This window comes from Balearica regulorum, chromosome 1 (genome assembly GCF_011004875.1).
Source record: "Balearica regulorum gibbericeps isolate bBalReg1 chromosome 1, bBalReg1.pri, whole genome shotgun sequence".
Classification (NCBI taxonomy): domain Eukaryota; kingdom Metazoa; phylum Chordata; class Aves; order Gruiformes; family Gruidae; genus Balearica; species Balearica regulorum.
In genome coordinates, this window is record NC_046184.1 from 147,542,918 (window position 1) to 147,559,919 (window position 17,002).

The 17,002-nt window shown below is 41.8% G+C and overlaps 1 protein-coding gene across 4 annotated transcripts in view; it reads left to right on the plus strand.

Annotated features, from left to right (window-relative positions):
* The window catches only part of NPAS2 (neuronal PAS domain protein 2), a 106,125-nt gene that overhangs the window by 17,559 nt on the left and 71,564 nt on the right, over positions 1 to 17,002 (plus strand). Inside the window, exon 2 of one of the 4 annotated variants that reach the window (XM_075738203.1) lies at positions 15,514 to 15,610. The exons of the other annotated variants lie outside the window; for them this stretch is intronic. The gene's annotated coding sequence lies outside the window, so the exon portion shown is untranslated. The remainder of the gene's footprint in view (positions 1 to 15,513; positions 15,611 to 17,002) is intronic. 4 annotated transcript variants of the gene reach the window in all.

A 17,002-nucleotide genomic window follows, 5' to 3' on the forward strand; every position in this document is an offset into this window, starting at 1 on the left:
TTTAAGAAGGGGGACTTTGTGGTTTAGCAATCTTAATATAGGTCAAGGGGGGGGGGGGGGGGGAAAGCATTTTGTTTAATTGCAAAGTATTGCCCTGGCAACTTTGTTTCTAGTAAGTTATACGGCTAATGAACTAGTTTAAAAGATCAAATTTTACATAGAATTTGTAATTTTTATTTTGAAATGTACATAATTCAGAAATAATAAATATTGAACCCACAACGCTACTTTCTTGTTTGTTTTCAGGCGTTTCTGCTGCTTATATCTGTTTTGGTATGGTTAAATCAGCCTTATGAAATTTTAAATTTAAAATTCTAACTGGCTTAAATAGACAAATAAAGAATTTTTTTTACTAATAGCTAAAGTAATTTTTATGACTACCTTAGTGATATAATTTTCATTTTAAAGAACTATGCACTATTTTTGTATCTTGGAAAATATCAGTTGTTCATCTTCAGAACTATGTAAAGCTTCAACAGTGCTTCTTTCTGATATGAATTATTTCAAGATTGTCAGTATGTAACCAAACTCTTGAGATCAAACAGACTTTCTAATTAGTTTTCTGATCTTCTAATTACATCTTTTAGAAGCAGATTGACAGGCATTAATGAAACTTTTTAATTTACAATTTACTCCCTACAAACCCATGTGCAAAAGGAATTTTATTGTCTATTCATATACTCCTTAAGCTAAGGAAATAAAAACTTCAAGAATCTTGCATTAATTCCATTGCTTCTTGCTTGCTGAGCTGGAGTTGCATGTGCTGGTTTGTATTGTATCTGTAACTCAACAAGTTATTAAAACTTGTGTTTAAGTTTGAAGTTATTTTTATTGTTGAAGTGACTTGATTACTCTCATGCATCAATGTCTTCAGGAGAGTAATAGGTCTTGTTTCTATCATGTATTTTTCCGCTCCAAGCCTATATGTAAGCAAAATATCATCCTTTATTTGTGAGCTGTTTAAGAACAAATCTTTACAGATTTCTCTTATGCTGTGCAAGGCTGGAAAGCTCTGAAAAGAAGAATAGTGTAAACAATAAGAATAAAAACCTTTGTGGTGTCCGTACGTCACATCCTGTCAGACTGATGCATTAACTTGCTGGATTATGGGCTTCAGTCAGCAAAAAAACAAAGCAAGTAAATAAAAATTTGACCTGTTTTTCCATGTAAATAAAATAGTCAGTAGAATTAAAACTAGTGGAAGGCAGTGGACTTTGCTACAAGAGCAGGCAGAAATTGAAAGCAAATACAAGTTACCTGCTAGATAGCTTTTCAGTAAAGAGAGTCATTCTTTCATTTATCCTGGTATATGGCGACCAAAAGCTTCCCCGTGGACTTTCGAGGGACCCAGCTAACATCTGAAGTCCATCTATTATAGCTACAGTAAATACATTGTTGTCATGGTAATGCAATGATCAAAGTCTGAGGGAAAAACTCCAGCATTTCTATGGTTCATAGTGTGAGATGAAAGGAAGGCTTGACAAGAAATAAAACAGAATTGATAAGCATTTAGTTTAAGTTCATTTTGCAACCTTCCAGAAAGATGCTATGAATTTTAATCTAAAATTAAACTATTTCAATTTAATGATGTGGTTTTGTATAGTCATTCTGATATTGTACTCAGAATAATGCTGTCATTGTTGCCTGGGAAAGGTGGCCATTTTCTTCCCCAAATCAATTTCTAATTTTTTGGGACAAAATTGACCTGAATTGACCCAATTGGGCCCCTTGTGAGGCCATGCAGGGGAGTAGCTGTGAGCAATTGGGAGGATTCACGGGCAGATCTACTAAGGGATGAAAGGTAAGGTTTCACAACACACTACAGCTTATTTAGGCCCACTCTACCACTGACTGCACTTAAATGGTGGGGGGCCGCTCCCGTTTTCACCCCTAATCTGGCAAACACCAGCCACTGTCCCCCAATCCTAGCTGTGCCCTTCTGCCAGTTGCCTTCTGCTCTCCGAACTCGTGAGGCTTCTCCAGAAGTCCCTTCAGCTCTCTACATCAGAAAATAAAAGAAAAAATAAAGGAAAAGGTGGCTAATTTTTTGCCAAATTACAGAACTGAACCAGCTCACAGAAGAAGCAGGGGTCAGCAGTAAGGATGAGCAGAGTAGGAGGAGCAGGAGGGGAGAAAGACCTCCTCTGTTTGGTGGCCAAGAGCCATTTGGCTGGCCCACTGTGGCCTTGAGCGTTCAAGATGCAGAGCCTGAACTGCTGGCTCACCAAGCAGGTGTAACGCGCGTTCCCAAGGAAGTGCAGAGTGGAAGGGTGGCTTGAAACCCTACCTTCCTCTGCTGCTCCGGTGCCCTACAAAGGGCTGTGGTTAGGGCTATCGGTAAGATCGGAATACAAAGCCCCAATCCTTTCTGCATTTAGGCAACAGATCTTTTCCTCTGGGTTGTGAATCCTACCCCTGGGTGGCCTGCTTTCCTTGTTATATTGCATGGGACACTTGCTTCAGGCTTCTGATTTCCACTCCAGAAAGAGCTGCTTGAATATCAGGCATGGCTGCACAGAATATTTCCCGTCTCGGATCCCTTTTCAGAGGAATCGCCTCCTTTGCCAACATACTCAGAATGTGCTTCTAGCCCCAGCCTGATATTACTTGCTCACAGTGAATATCTCATTATTCCAAAGCTGTGTCCTTCATTTCAGTGGTGTAGCTTAATGGGGTAGATGCATGCATGCCCATAAATCTGGATGGATCAAGCTGTGCAAGCTTTAGTCCCAGTGAAAGGGGATGACTCACCTGATGAAGTGCTCACTAGTCAAAGCAAAAGCCGCACAAAGGCAATCTTAAGTGTTAAAATAATCTTTTGTCAACAGGGACAGATTCTGGCCTCCTTAATCACAATGACTGTGTTTTACAAGTAGTCCCAATGAATGAACTGAAACTACTTGCAGAGTAATAAAGAAACTCTCCTGGGAGAAAGGGTACCGAATTCCAGCTATAGGTCATCAACCTTGTGTTAAAGTCTCATTCCATTTAGTTGATGTCTCACGGTTAATGTTCCATGAAAGCCCTTTAATACACAAGAAAACAGCTTAATCTGAGACACCCCTCCTGGCAAGTTATAAATTTCATCAGTATTGAAGGGACCGTTGAAATTACAATTACAAAAAAGATGTGAAATGTCACACAACATGGTGATGATAAAATGCTGAGCACTCTCCTAACCTATGTCCTGGACACTGCAGTAGGCCCACAGCCCAACATTGCCCAACAGCCTGAGATAAAGGCATAAATATGGAGGAAAAGGCAAACACGAGAGAAAATTCAAGGGGAAAAGTGCAAAACCCAAAAGGAAAGCAATAATGGTGAATTTAACTTCCAAAATGCATGATTGAACAGAATTGAGAGTGTTGAAACCACAAGGGTGGTCTCCATGCAGGATTAAGACTGCTTTCATTGTACTTTTTAAACATAAGCAGTATAAAAATTGAGTGTATGTGAGCCACCATGCATAAGAGCTGTATAAACACCGTGCCTACTAACCTGGAGCCCTCCCTGGATTTTTAAGAAAATCCCTGCCAGAAAAAGACTGGTGACCTTAAAATTATTTTATTCAATAATTACTGTGTCAAAAAACAATTTAACTTTGCAGACCTAAATGACAAGAATGTACTTGTCTTGAGGATATTACTGCCTCATGCAGTTTTCAACCTAAACAAAGTAAACAGACAAGTAATTTTGTCTGAGTAAGGACTTTATGATATGCCCCAGGGGAATGAAAACTCCAGGAAAGGAAATGGAAAAATCTAGAAAATGAAGAAAAACAATTATTAGAATTTAATAGCATGTTTAAAGCATATACTTGTTTTATAACATGTGCTCAACATGTTTCCTTACTGGTTTTTAGGATGTACAAGTAAGTACCAGACGATGTATATTACTAAATCACAATGCAAAGATCGATAAACGTCTCCGCAAAACTTGCATTTTTCCTGGACTTCAGCATGGATATGCAAAAAAATAATTAAAAGGGAACAAGGAAATGGAAGCATTAAATGGGCTTTTTAACCTCCAAATAGACTGTAAATCAAGCGTACAAAAGTTTTCATCAGTCTTAAGGCAGCACTTAGCTGTATAGAATATCAAGCATCCAAAGGAAAGACCATCACTTCCGAGATGCACTCACTGTTCTCATTTGTAATTTGTCCTGTAAAAATACAGCAGCAGAATATTAATGGGTTTTGGTTAGGTTTTTAAAACTCAAGAAATACTGAAGTCAAAGTGACATGCTCAGTCTGACAGCCTGATATTTTTTTAAGAATGAACCTGAAGTGATTTCAGACTCCCCTTACTCTTGAATCCCCATCTTGTGCTTTTGCAATTCCACTTCTGAGCATTTAATACATTATTTTTCTCTCTGTTTCTGATGGGCCCATCCAAGCAGAGGGCAAGCTAAATGCCAGCCCACATGTATGAAGGAATAATAAAACAAAGGGTCATCATATAAGCAAAGGTGGGTTATTTTAAAAGGCGAAGATTTCTTTCTTTTCCTTCAGATGATTGTCCTTCTACATTTATGGAGGGGAAGACTTGCTAATCTAGGTGAAGAGGCTGAGGCCTGAAAGAGGAAAGAAGAGGGGTTTGATTTTTTTAGGAAAGTGAGGAAGCATGTGAGGAAGAGCTGCCAAAAAAGCAGTAACGGGGTTTCCTGAGATCCTGGGGAACCAGAGAGAGGGAGAAGGGGGTTAGCCTGAGCCTGGTCCTTTACTATCAGCTGGCACGTCTCAAGCATGAAGTATTTCATCGGTTTTGATGACTCTCTTAAAATTGGGTTACTCGTGCCCTAAGAGTTCCTGTTGCTGTCCACTGACTAGCACAGCAGTTTTGGCAGTTACCTCTGCTGCCAGCATCTGTACTGTAAAGACCTGAAGTTAGGTGAGATGAGTCACAACCCAGATGTATAAAAGCTAGACACTGTTGCCTCTAACTTACTGGTTTGTTAATCCTTACGGGATCCAGTCCTTGCAACCTGCCTGGTTTGGGTATTGAGATAACAGCAATGATTTTTCTTGGGGAAATAAGGATTATTAAAAGATACACATTTTAAAAAGAAAAAGTCAGCAACCAGAACAGAAAATAAGTAGGAACCATTCAGAAATCGGGAAAGGTGGATGGGCTTAAGGCCAGGTTCCTTGACTTCATGGTGGTAGCAGTTTTGGCAGATGATGTATTATAGTAGTGGCTTCTCTGGAGAGGTTTTTGTGCAGTGACTGCACACTTTGTCCCCTCTGGCCACATAAAAAGAAATCACAAGTGGAAGGGATTACTAATGGGAAATGCTGTATTATTTTCATAGGTCTAATAGATGATGTGAAAAAGTGAATACTGAGGGAAAGCCAAACTCTCTATGAACACTGCAGCATTTAGACCTGCTCTTGGCTAATTGCTATTCTAGAGACATACCAAAAAAAAAGCTAGAAACGTGGTTCTGTTGATTACATCAGTAGGATCCACTGATCTAGGGACTCACACACTGCCAGCTGGCTTCTCTTTGAACTTTGTGAAGCCAGCCTTGTTGGTGGCACGTGAGCTGGGTGCAACAGGAGGGAGAGGCAATCACCGCGGACAGTGAGGAGATAAAGAACCTGCCTGCTGAGTGCCAAGCCTGCTGCTCACAGAGCCGCTGATAAATATCACAGGTTTTATCTGGAAGGTCCAAGGTCTTCCCCGTCACGGATTTGTAATTTTTCTCCTCCTCCACTGCTTAACATTTCGGTTCCCCTCAGAGCAAGCGGGAGCTGGCTACTCCGCTTGCCCTAGATGAGTCACTCCTCCAGATAAGCCTGACTGACTTCAAAACTCAAGTTACTCTGCATCGAGTGTAAAACGTTGAGACAGAAAAAAGCAGACTGCAAATGAGGAAACACTCCTGCCAAATTCCAGTCCCTGTCACATAAAGCCATGCTATTTCATGTGTGAGGTGACGTGCTGTTTTGAACTGACTTCAGCTGATCGTAAAACAAAAATGATGTTGTAATTGTCACATAAAGGCTCCTGACATAGCAGGGGAGAAGACTTCAATCTGTCGCAACCTGTTCTCTTTGAGGAAGGAAAGGTGACTGAGAAAGTGTTACTTGGCACAGAACAGTGAATCAGAGGCAGAAATATAGTCCTCTTTCATTTTTTGGAAGCATTTACACTTGCTAATATGCCATTCAGTGCTCTTAAAAACTCAACTCTTCGTTCCTACCTGGCAGCAAACTAAGAATCTAGTTTCCTAGGAACGTGCCAGAAAAATACAGCTTCTTCAGAACCAAAATTTTCAGTCAAATGTTCAACACAGCAGTTAAAACAGCGAATGTTTCACTGACCCGCAGGCTGCTCTCCACGTGGGACATCCCAGACGGGGAATTCTTGCACAGCCCCGAAGCAGAAAGATCGCCTTTGCGTTTCCCTATCCCTACACTGCCAGGAAGCTAGTAAATGTGGCAGACGAAGCTCAAGCAAGATATAAAGGTGGCTATTCAGGCTCTCGGACTTTGGTTATAACACCTACTTTATCTTTAGGCAGGCTGAGGAGGAGCAGGGAATGTTGGTGTAGGGCTGACAGCGAACCTCCGTAGGAGCCTCCAGAAGCAGAGCAGCACTGCTTCACACCAGTGCAGTCAGACAGCACCGGGCAGCCACCTCGCCGTGAAGGATATGAGCTGGGTTTTTTTTCAAAGAAATTCTCCAATGAGTCAAAAACTGAGTGACATTTATTTGATATTTTTGTAGACAAGGAAGAGAAAGGAGCTGTATATAAAATTGAAAATCTCTTCTATATTCTAAGCATAGCCATAACCAGGCAACAGTATATCATCTGGGATCAGAAGAACTTGCAGGAAATAGTAGTACATTTAGCTCTTCAGTCTTGGCTCTTCCTAATCCTGACCACAGGCCTACCCATAGCTATATGGCCCCCACCCAACTGAGACTGTCATACTTTCACCATGCACGTCTTATAGCACCCATCAGTGAACCTAACCCTCTGGACCCAAATGCTAATGGTAAGATGGGCCCAAGTCAATGAGGCATAATATGCTATGAGCTACTCTCAGCCCTTTACTCCACATAGACCAAGTTCTTCTGTTTGATGTTGGGGTAGGGAAAATTAAAAATAGGATTAACATTCAGGTTATTGCCGGCAATCACAGAGGCAGGAGAATTCAGTTTATTGCTACAAGAGATCACTGGGATATACTTTAATACTAGATGATGAGAGGAAAACCTAGGCTTATTGCTGATTGTAGTGCAGCTCTTGGAGGTGTAGGTGCAGAGGCTTACTGCCAGCTGTGGAGGAAAGGAGGAGATATTGGGCAACTTTTACACAGTGTTTGTGATAAGAGATACGGTTAAATTTTAGGTGTGGAAATACTGAATGACGAGAAATATTCCTGGATTGCACAAGGCCAGGAGGCTGGTATGAAGGGAGAGCTGACAGGACAAAAGGCTCTAAGCTGAATTTTGGCCCCATGAGGGCTTCTGCAGGATGGGTAAGGACGTCTGGGGGTACGCATGGAGTGGGGCTGAGTGGTAAGAATTACAGGGACGGGCAGTTCAGTTTGCTGCTGGATCCTACAACATCTGTAGGGGGAGAAGCCATCGAGGCACGAGTCAAACAGTTTACATTTGCTTTTTTAACCTAGGCGTCTTCAGATGATAATTAAAGATAGGATTAGGCTTAGGATGGTTGTTAAGGTTAAAAACAGGCAGGACTGAGATGCTCGATCTGCTGGTACAGCCTGCGGGGTCTGTTGGGCTGCAGTAAGGGCTAGGGACCTCTGCTGAGAGGTAGCTGTTTTACTGAGTTTTACTGGCTTCATTTTGGTTGGGGTTAGGGAAAAGATGATCTGAAGAGTTTAATTAATTTTTGGATTGTGTAAGGCCCAGGGTGGTAGGATGATAGCAGGTTCCCCCAAGGCGCTTAGAGAAGATTAGTTTTCACTGGGGGTTTAGGGGAGACTGCAGAAACTAAAGCACCCCAGATTACAGCCACAATTAATGCTCAGTCATTGGCTCATTCTTACCCAGGCCTTGTCCCAGCCCTACAGATCCAGTCAGATATGAGAGTCCTATCTCAGTCATATCTCTAAACCTAAATTGCACACCAAAAGTTCACATGCCCTTCCTCACAGTACCAATAACTACCTGCTCTTCAGCCCCAGCACCAGCTGCCATCATCCAGCCCTGTTAAACTTGCAGAGTCTACCAGTTTACACTCCTGAACCCACTGCTGCCCACTACCCCATCCTTTAACCCTACCTTTAACGCTAACCCCCATCCTTGCTGTACTCTAGTGGCCCACATCTACTCCAGGGTTACTCACAAGCCATTTGCTCTGCTGGCATTTGTGCTCAGTCCAGCTCAGTGGGCCTACAAGGCTTTCTAACATTGCTCATAGTCATTCCCACCACAACATGGACACTTGTGCAGGACCCAAGACAAGAAAGGGTTTGTCCGAGCACCTGTGATGTTCCAGCCAGAGCTGTTGTTTTGTGGGATTGAGACAATGGCAGAAGACAGGCAAGAACCCTAAAAACCTTTGCTAATGAGTATGTGTCACATACAAATATAACAAAACACAGAAAGTTGTAAGCTGCTTGACTTCTCACATCAGTGATTGATGCTTCCGCTTGCTCATTCACTCAGAGGGAACAAGTCACTAACCAGAGACTGTTCTCTTCAGCAGCAGACACAGTTTCAAGAATGGTTCCTCTTTCTGCTTTCTTAATGCAGGCCTACTGCCTTTAATAACATTATTCCTAAGCTACCTACATGCAAATCCTTGTTAGCTTCTACGCATACACGGACAATGCATGGTAGGCCTTGACAGAACGTGTGTATTTGGCAAGCCACACTTGTTTTCAGGTCACTTTGTCCTGGTTTTGTATCAAAGCTTTTCATATCAACAGCAGTTTCATTTCAGTAAACTAATAATAGCCCTTGAAAAATCCTATGTATCAGCAAAAAGACTCCCTGCTGCTGAAAATCGAACTTAAGAGTTTATGCTGCAGAAGGGTGAGTGATGAGGAAGCCTACATGTTGGCCCAGGCTAAGGCATAGCCTTGTGTTTGCGTAGGGAGGCCTGCGGCAAGGCTTTGCCGTTGTCTGTAACTGGAATATCGGCTAAGTCCTGTGAGATCCAGTAATGAACTCAGCTCTTTGGGTCCAAATTATAGTTGTACCCCAAGCCATTAAACTAACGTAACCTAAAGCACATTATTCCTATCCAGCCCTACAGCTGGTCAGGCTTTACTGGACTAATGCTTGCTTTTCATCCCCATCGGTCCTTAGCCCCAAACTCAGCTCCAGCCATACCATTAACAGACTTGAGCAAGTCAAGTCTCCAGAATCAACAGATATCAACCTAGATCGAATCACAGTCCTGTGGTCTGGAGGAGCCAGCCAGAACTCTTCACCTCCAGCTTTTCCAAGGCCAGCCATCAGCCAATGCCATTCCTAAACTGGTATTAATGGCCATGCCGGACAGCCTGCGCTGTCTTTGAGCCCTAACACAGAACGATGCTCTGGGAAGCAGCGCAGCAGTAGACATGAGTTTTGCTTATGGCCTCAAGCCTGTCCTTTGAAAATGCCAGTAGAGCATGGGCAAGGTACATTTTAGTTTGCTTTTTAGCTGTAGCCCAAGAACAGGCCCTGAACATTGTCCTGTGTTATTTTCGGTTTTTCTTTATGCAGAAGTACAACAGTAACTGCATATATGACTCAAGAAATGTTTGTGGATAAAGATCGTTTTTCTCAATGCCTCATTGTAAAATGCACACCTCAGAAAACGTCACGCTATTGTTGGTATTTTGGCACTGCTTTTGAGAAAGCGGGAGTGCAGTTAGTTTAGTCAAGGTCATTAGAGCGGTGCCATTAGGATGATGCATATTTTCCTGGGCGAATAATTGTAGTACTATTTATCTCCAAGCTGTATTTTCACAATAGAGCTGAATCAATGTATCTGATTCCAGTTCACATACATTCATTTTACTTACCAGTGGAAACTGATATTACCAGTCTTTGATAAGCACTTAAATTAATTCCTTCCAGACATTTCATTTAATGCCTTTCAGCCTGATCGAGTTAAATTAGCAGGACTAACTACTTAAGAGTACCAAAAAAATGAAGTAAAACATTTTTAAGGATTATACATTTGAAACAGGTTTACACATTAGCATATTAAATCCATACAATACAGATGTTAAAAAGGGCTTCAGTCACTCCCTGATTAGAAGCAAACCTTTGATAAGAGCAGGGTGTGTGTATCTCAAGACACAGGCTCCCTTGTGGATGGGAGAACTTCATCACGCCATGCTGACACTATGTATTTTGAATAGCACTATGACATCACTTCCTTTTATAGAAAGAAGTGCATTCTCAATGTAAGGGAAAATGTAAAGGTATTATTTTCCTCAGTTTAAGAGCTGTATTCAGAGCTGCCTTGCTGCTCTCACTCGGCAGGACCATTTCTGTGCTTGAAACCTGGGATCGGGCACCCACAGAAATGGTACTAGCAGGTCTCCAGTCACGTCAGGGAGGTCAGGTGTGAAGCAGCACCACTATATGGATTTACCATGGCTCTCTTACTGGAAATTATGGGTTTAGTTGGCACCTTGGCAGCTCCTACCACTTTGGAGGAGAAAGCCCACAAAAGCTTTCTGATTGAAAGGTGTGAGCCACCTCTTAGAGGACCACCATCCCTTGCTGGTCTCCTAGAACCAGTGCAGGCAGTTCATGTCATGCCCACATCACCTCCTGGATCAGAGTCTTATGGTGATGATCACTTAATGTGGGGAAAGAAGCAACAGGTCGTTTAGGAGTTTTTATTCTGGGAAACACCTACACCAGTGGACACTGCCTGCAAATATCTTATGAGTTATGTGCAAAGACACTTCTAAAATGAAATTCTGGAATATTTATGTATCTTCCCAGTAGTTACTTTTTACTGAAAACGTCAGAAAATCTGAAATATTCCAATAAAAAGAAGATGTATTTCAGTTTTCCATAAAATCAGTGTCCCAAAGATTTCTTTGAAAGATGCACAAAGTGTCTCTGGTGTTGTTGGTTTTTTTTAATAAAAATATACCATTTTTCAGGTAAAAAATGCTATCACTTGTTTGGCAGTCTTCTCCTTAATTTATAATTCATAAATAACATTTCCTACTAACCTTGTTTAAATGTGCAAGGCCTAAAGATGTGAAGATCTGGAAACTTTCAATAAAAAAAAAATCATCTCTACTCTCCATTCCCTCCTCCTCTTTTTTTTTGTTTTTCTTTTTTTTCCCCAGTGCAAAGTAGGAAATACAAGATTGGGAAACTTGGGAAAAGCTTCAGCTGAACGTATTTGAGAAATACATTTTGTTAGAATGAGTAGAAAAATGTGCAATGTTTAAAATAAATGCTGAAATTTCACCCTTCAAAATATTTTCCATACAATAAAGTATTTCAGTTAGGTTACTATGAAGTCACTATGCTGTGTTAGCTGTATCATGCATACAGTTGGTTATGTTCCAAACATTTCTTCTAGGAATATGGGTTGGTGCTGTATGGCTTTGTGCATTACGGCCTTCGGTCTGCTTACATCATATCTCTGATCTTATGGAATCCTCTTGTTAATGGCTCAGTAATGCTGGTACTCTCTATTTCCATCTTTCTAGCTATTTACTTAGTCATTTTACTGCTGGAGAGATATGTCAACTGGCAAGAAATGTCAAGAAGTACTTTGTGTGCATTACAGCTCTGTCTTTAATATTGGGCATTTTTGATGGTGTTCAAAAATCAGGATTTTTTTTCCTTATTCTCAGAGATATATCTGGCAGAAATCTATATGCGCTAACAAAATTAGGTATAATACGGTTCTTATTCATAAAGAAGTAAATACAACTTAGTTCTAAATTGAAAACTGCGGATATTTCAGTTTTCCCTTAAAGGGGAGAAAAGCCCAGAAAAATCTGTTACATTTTCTATGTACGGACATTTCCAGAAAATTTAAATCTCTGGTTAGGCTACACTTTTTTAGCAGAAGTCAGATAGTGAAATATCCTTGACTCAGGACCACAGGTATAAAGTAAGTGTGGAATTAGGGAGAAAAGTTTGTGAACGCAGTGTTGCTTCTGTCTTTCACTTGTTCACTCTTCCTTGTGCCGTGAAAAAAAAAAAAAAAAAAAGGGTAGAGAAGGTCAGAGGGAGGAGGTGGAGAAAGTGAGTCTCAGGGTTTCTTTAGTTTTCTCTGCTGCTCCAGAAAAAGCCTTTGCAATCCAAAGAGCACATACTAAAGCAGAAAGCCAGACCACCAGTCACCCAAGCTCATTTCTCAGCCCTGAAAGGTGCTGCCATAAGTGCGTGTTGTCTCTGCCGTGATGTAACTGTCCCCTTTTAGCAATGCCGAAGTGAAAGTTTCCAAATCAGAGCAAAGGCCAACCTGCTTGTGTGCGTGTGAAGAGCTGGAAGGCTGGACGTGCGGGGGTGGGAGTGCTCATTTGGACCGGGCAGTGGTGGCAGCCGTGGGGCATAGAGCAGAGGGAAATAAAGCCCTTCTGGAAACATTCTTGGCTTGGGAACTTTTTTCTCAATTGTTCAAGATAACATACCTTAAAAAAACCCCCAAACCAACTATTTGTATTTGTGTGACTTGAGTTAGGTCTTAATCCAACACTGTGTTCCCCTAAGTGTGTATCTCTGCTATCCTACAGAAATAGAATGTACGTATTGGAGCTCTTTGCCATGTTCCCTCTTTTCTGACTTGGCTGTTAGGAGTCATTACCCCTAATCTTCTAAAGCATGATGAATGCACATCAGCATTGCATTGTAGGCTAAAGGAAATTTAGGGGTAAAGGGAAAAGAATTGTTTCTGTGGCACCTTTCTGCTGTGGGAACCCTAAATTAAAAAGAAGTATAAAACTCTGGGGGGAAGTGGTACAACGTCAGAGCACTTAGTTTCGTTGTCCTTCTAGAGCTTTTTGCTCTTCTGCTCTTTTTGCTAAGGAACAAGTAATCTCTCAGATTTGTTTCTTTCCAAGAAGAGTCACGTCTGTGTTTGTAGCTAAGGAGCATCCAGCTTGGCTTCGTCAGAGGATCTTAGAGTAACTCAGATGCTGACTGGTCTCTGGTGCATAGGACAGCTATTTCAAACAGGCTTTGATTTACACCAGAGACTGCCAGCCAGAAGGAGCCCAGGCCACGGTGCTTCTGCCCTGCCTTTGTTCTCTGGGCATGCCCTCGGTGGCTGGCACGACAGCCACAGGCTGCTCTGAAATCCAAGGGCTTCCCTGCTTGCACTGCTGTCGGGAGGTCCAACACCTTCTTAAGGTCCCCAAGGAGTCTGTCTCCACCTCCCCATCCCCGAATCAGAAGCCTCAGAAAGCAGGACAGGCGGAGGGGGCTCACTCATACCCTGTGCTATCTTATTGGTTTTTACAGCTTTGCATTCCTCCTAAATGAGGCAAAATACTTTATTATTTCCCAGCTCTCCTGGGGTTTCATGTTCCAGTGATGGCATTTGCCACCCACCTGGCAGAAGAGAAGGTATGGGCAAGGGAAGCAGTGCTTGGATTAGTTATTGCGGCGACCAAGGTGCTAAAAAGTTGCTTGTGCATGCTTAAGTAATGACAAAGCTGAGGATAGTGGAGAAGAGTCCCCCAGGAACAGAACATGAACATTAATTATAGGGGGGAAAATATATCATTAACATCAGACCGCACACTACAGGAGATCCCAGTGTGACTATTAAAGGAAATTAATTACCACCTCTCTTTACCTTTCAGATCAACTCTTCTTTATAATGAGAATAATTCTTTCATTGTTACCACTAGTATTATCAGCTGTGAGAGAATAATTTTTCCTGGTGTTCCATTCACTGCTATTGTGCATCTGTATGTTTTGAAAATACGTACTTCCAATGGGTGCATTGCATCCCCTTTGAGGAGAAGTCCCGCAGACTAGGCTCAGGCTCTATAAAACAGAGCAATATGCTAAAATACTTGTTCCTCTGCACTGATAAGTGTGAAATAAATAGCTTCAAAGTCATTCAGTGTGGCAAAACCAGGACCAGACTTTAGGAGGGAGCGTGCCAGCACAGTGCAGGAAACCTCTCCTTCCTATAGCTGCTCCTCTCGTCACATCAGCCACATGTGGCCATTATATCGGGTTTGTAAATTCTGGGATTGAGGAGCTCTAGAAATAACTACCCTTTCAGAAATAGTTAGACATTGCTGTCTTTGAGGCTAAGTAAAAAGAAAAAAAAAAAAAAATTCTCAGTCTGAATTATTTTCCATGTACGCCACTCCCCTAAAATAGAGCAAAGCAAGGAGATACTCTTACTTTTTTAGACTATTCTGGCTTCACAAGTCCCTTTTCCAGATCCCACTGTATTTTCCAAATGCGCCTTGCATAAACTCACATGAGAAATTTTTGCCGCTAAAGTCAGAATTGAGGTCAAAACTGGACTAGAAGAAAGCTCATTACAACTTTAACATCCGTAATCCACCCTGAGGAGAGAGATGAATGCAGCAGCGGGCTATGGGTACATTGTTTCCATTGTACTCTTGATTAACTTATAATTCACAAGTGAGGGAGTGTGAAGGAAACTACTGACTGATGGAAGGTCACCAATTCCAAGAGGAAATAAATGATATATAGGCATCCCATTCATCACTTTATTTGTGTAACGGCATTTTGGATTCTGTCTCTCTAGGGCAAAGCCCATTTAAAATCTTTTAATATTTCTGCAAAGACAAGGCTGGAAAGCTTGTGTAATCTTTTAGTAACAAAAGTCCCATATGTAAAATCCACATCATCCCAGGGCAGCCAGTGACTTTTTCCTTGAAGAGGGTGCTAATTCCCCAAATTATTCATGATTGTCCTTGGATAGAGGCCAGTAATTATCATGATTCTTTCAACCCCACATGAAGATCTGCCATCAGCCTATTATTTCTAGCATAATAGCAATCCTAAGCTTTGCTGTAAGGTTCACCTTTGCATTATGAGGAGCGTCTGCTTCTCGGAAAATCCCAATTACAGCCATGGCTCTAATTTGTATCAGGTTCCCAAATTCAGGTCTCAAAGAATATATAAACATGTGCATGATCCCCTTTCCTTCATCCACCTTCAGTTTTTACAGGAATAAATTTATTAATGAACAAAAGCTATATAGCAGAGAAAGTGCATCAATTGCTCCCTTCCTTTGTGAAAAAGCAGATACCCCTCAAAAATGCATCAAGCTCCTGAACCAGTATCTCACTTTATCACGTTGAAATGGAAGCAGTGTAACAGTAGCTAGTCTAAGCCTGGAAGAAGTAGCAAGAATTCAACATACTGCACGTGGAAAAGCTGTAGAGAGTTTGACTAAAATACGAATCAAAACGAGAAAGTGGTCATTAATATGGACATCATGGGCAGACAGAGAAAATCCCTGTGCATATATCCCTATATTTACTTCTCCTGTTAAAGTAATACCATGGCAATAGGGCAGCCAGACATGAATGAAATGCTCTCACACTTTATTTTCTTCTACAGTTTATTGCAGAAATAATAAACACTGTGCTGCACAGAGTCAAATTGACGCATGTGATCTCCTGCTATTTTGCTGGCTAATACGATTGCTCTGGAGCAGGTCAGTGCACATTCTCACTTTCAGTTACTTTGGACAAATGCAAACTAAGTGTACCATGAAAAATTTCAGCACATAACATGGCGTCCAAAAGATGATGTATGTCTCTACTGTGATATTTTTATTATGCCTCAGAGAAAACCCATTTTAATGCACAGCTGCAAAAAGAACCACAGGTCTTAGAGTAAAAAAAGACACGGAGTAAGCAGTGTGGGCTGGCATTTTCTATCACGTAAACTGGCAGAATTGCAAAAATGCATGAGATGGGTCATCAGCCACATCTTTCTGATTTTAATTTTTTTTTTTCCCAGTGGTAAATTTGAATTGAATTAAGTCCTAATGCTGGATTTTATACTAATGCCTGTCTGGAAGGCAGTGAATTGCCAGATAGAGAAACAAGGGAAAGCTGTGGCATGCCTACAGAATCTTAAGGCATGGAGGAATCAGGACACAATACTAAAATAAGTTCTTAAACTCTGCAGAGAGTTTCTTTGTTCAGCCTACTATGCAACAAACACGACACAGTATGGCAAAAAGAAATCTTCAGCCAAATTCTGGCTCTGTCACACCTACAGCACGCAGCGTGGCTGGAGCTGGGCAGACTCCTCGTCCAAACCGTAACTCCACATTAGCAGGAAACCTCTTTATGAAAGGGAAGCAGCTGCTGCGCTCACTCGTTCCAGCTCCGCTTTAGCAGCTCAGTGTGTAGTGCTAGGTCCCAATTCCAGGTCAGCTTTACAGAGCTTCAGCTCCACTCATTTCGAAGGACTTACTGTCGTTCTTCACTGGCGTGAGTGAGCGCAGAGACCGGCCTCATTTCTCCATCCCAGCTGAAGTGCTGGAGAATGCTGGTAGGCGAAAAGAATTTCCCCAGTACCACACACCTGGATGGGGCGATGCCGCGGGAGGAGGGAGTTCTCACCGGCGACGTGAGTATGTCAGGAGGGCAGGTTGAATAGCTTCAGGCACTCCAGAGAGGGACAAAATCCAGACTGAGCCCAAGATAATTGGTTTGATAGTTTAAGAATAAGAAAACAGCAGATGTCTTTGAATGCATGATGAGAGCAACAGGTCAAAGTCTTGGCTTGTGGTGAGAGAGAGAAGGAGAAGCTTATCTTCTGAAACTTGGCACAAAGCTTCAGTCTTTTTTTGAACATCTCTTTGGGTTGACAACCTATGATCCTTCTTTTTTTTTCTTCCTATAGTTTCCACATGAGAGTGACTGCTTCCGTCTGCAGTTTAGTTCCTCAGGAGTAGACTAGAGAAGGAAAAGTGTCTGCATCTGTGAAAAGGATAATACAGGGGAAAGGGTCAGAGAGCCTCTGTTTCCCAGGGAGCCTTCTTAATGTACCTCACCGTTGACTCAAAGATAGATTGAAATCCATCAGTGTAATT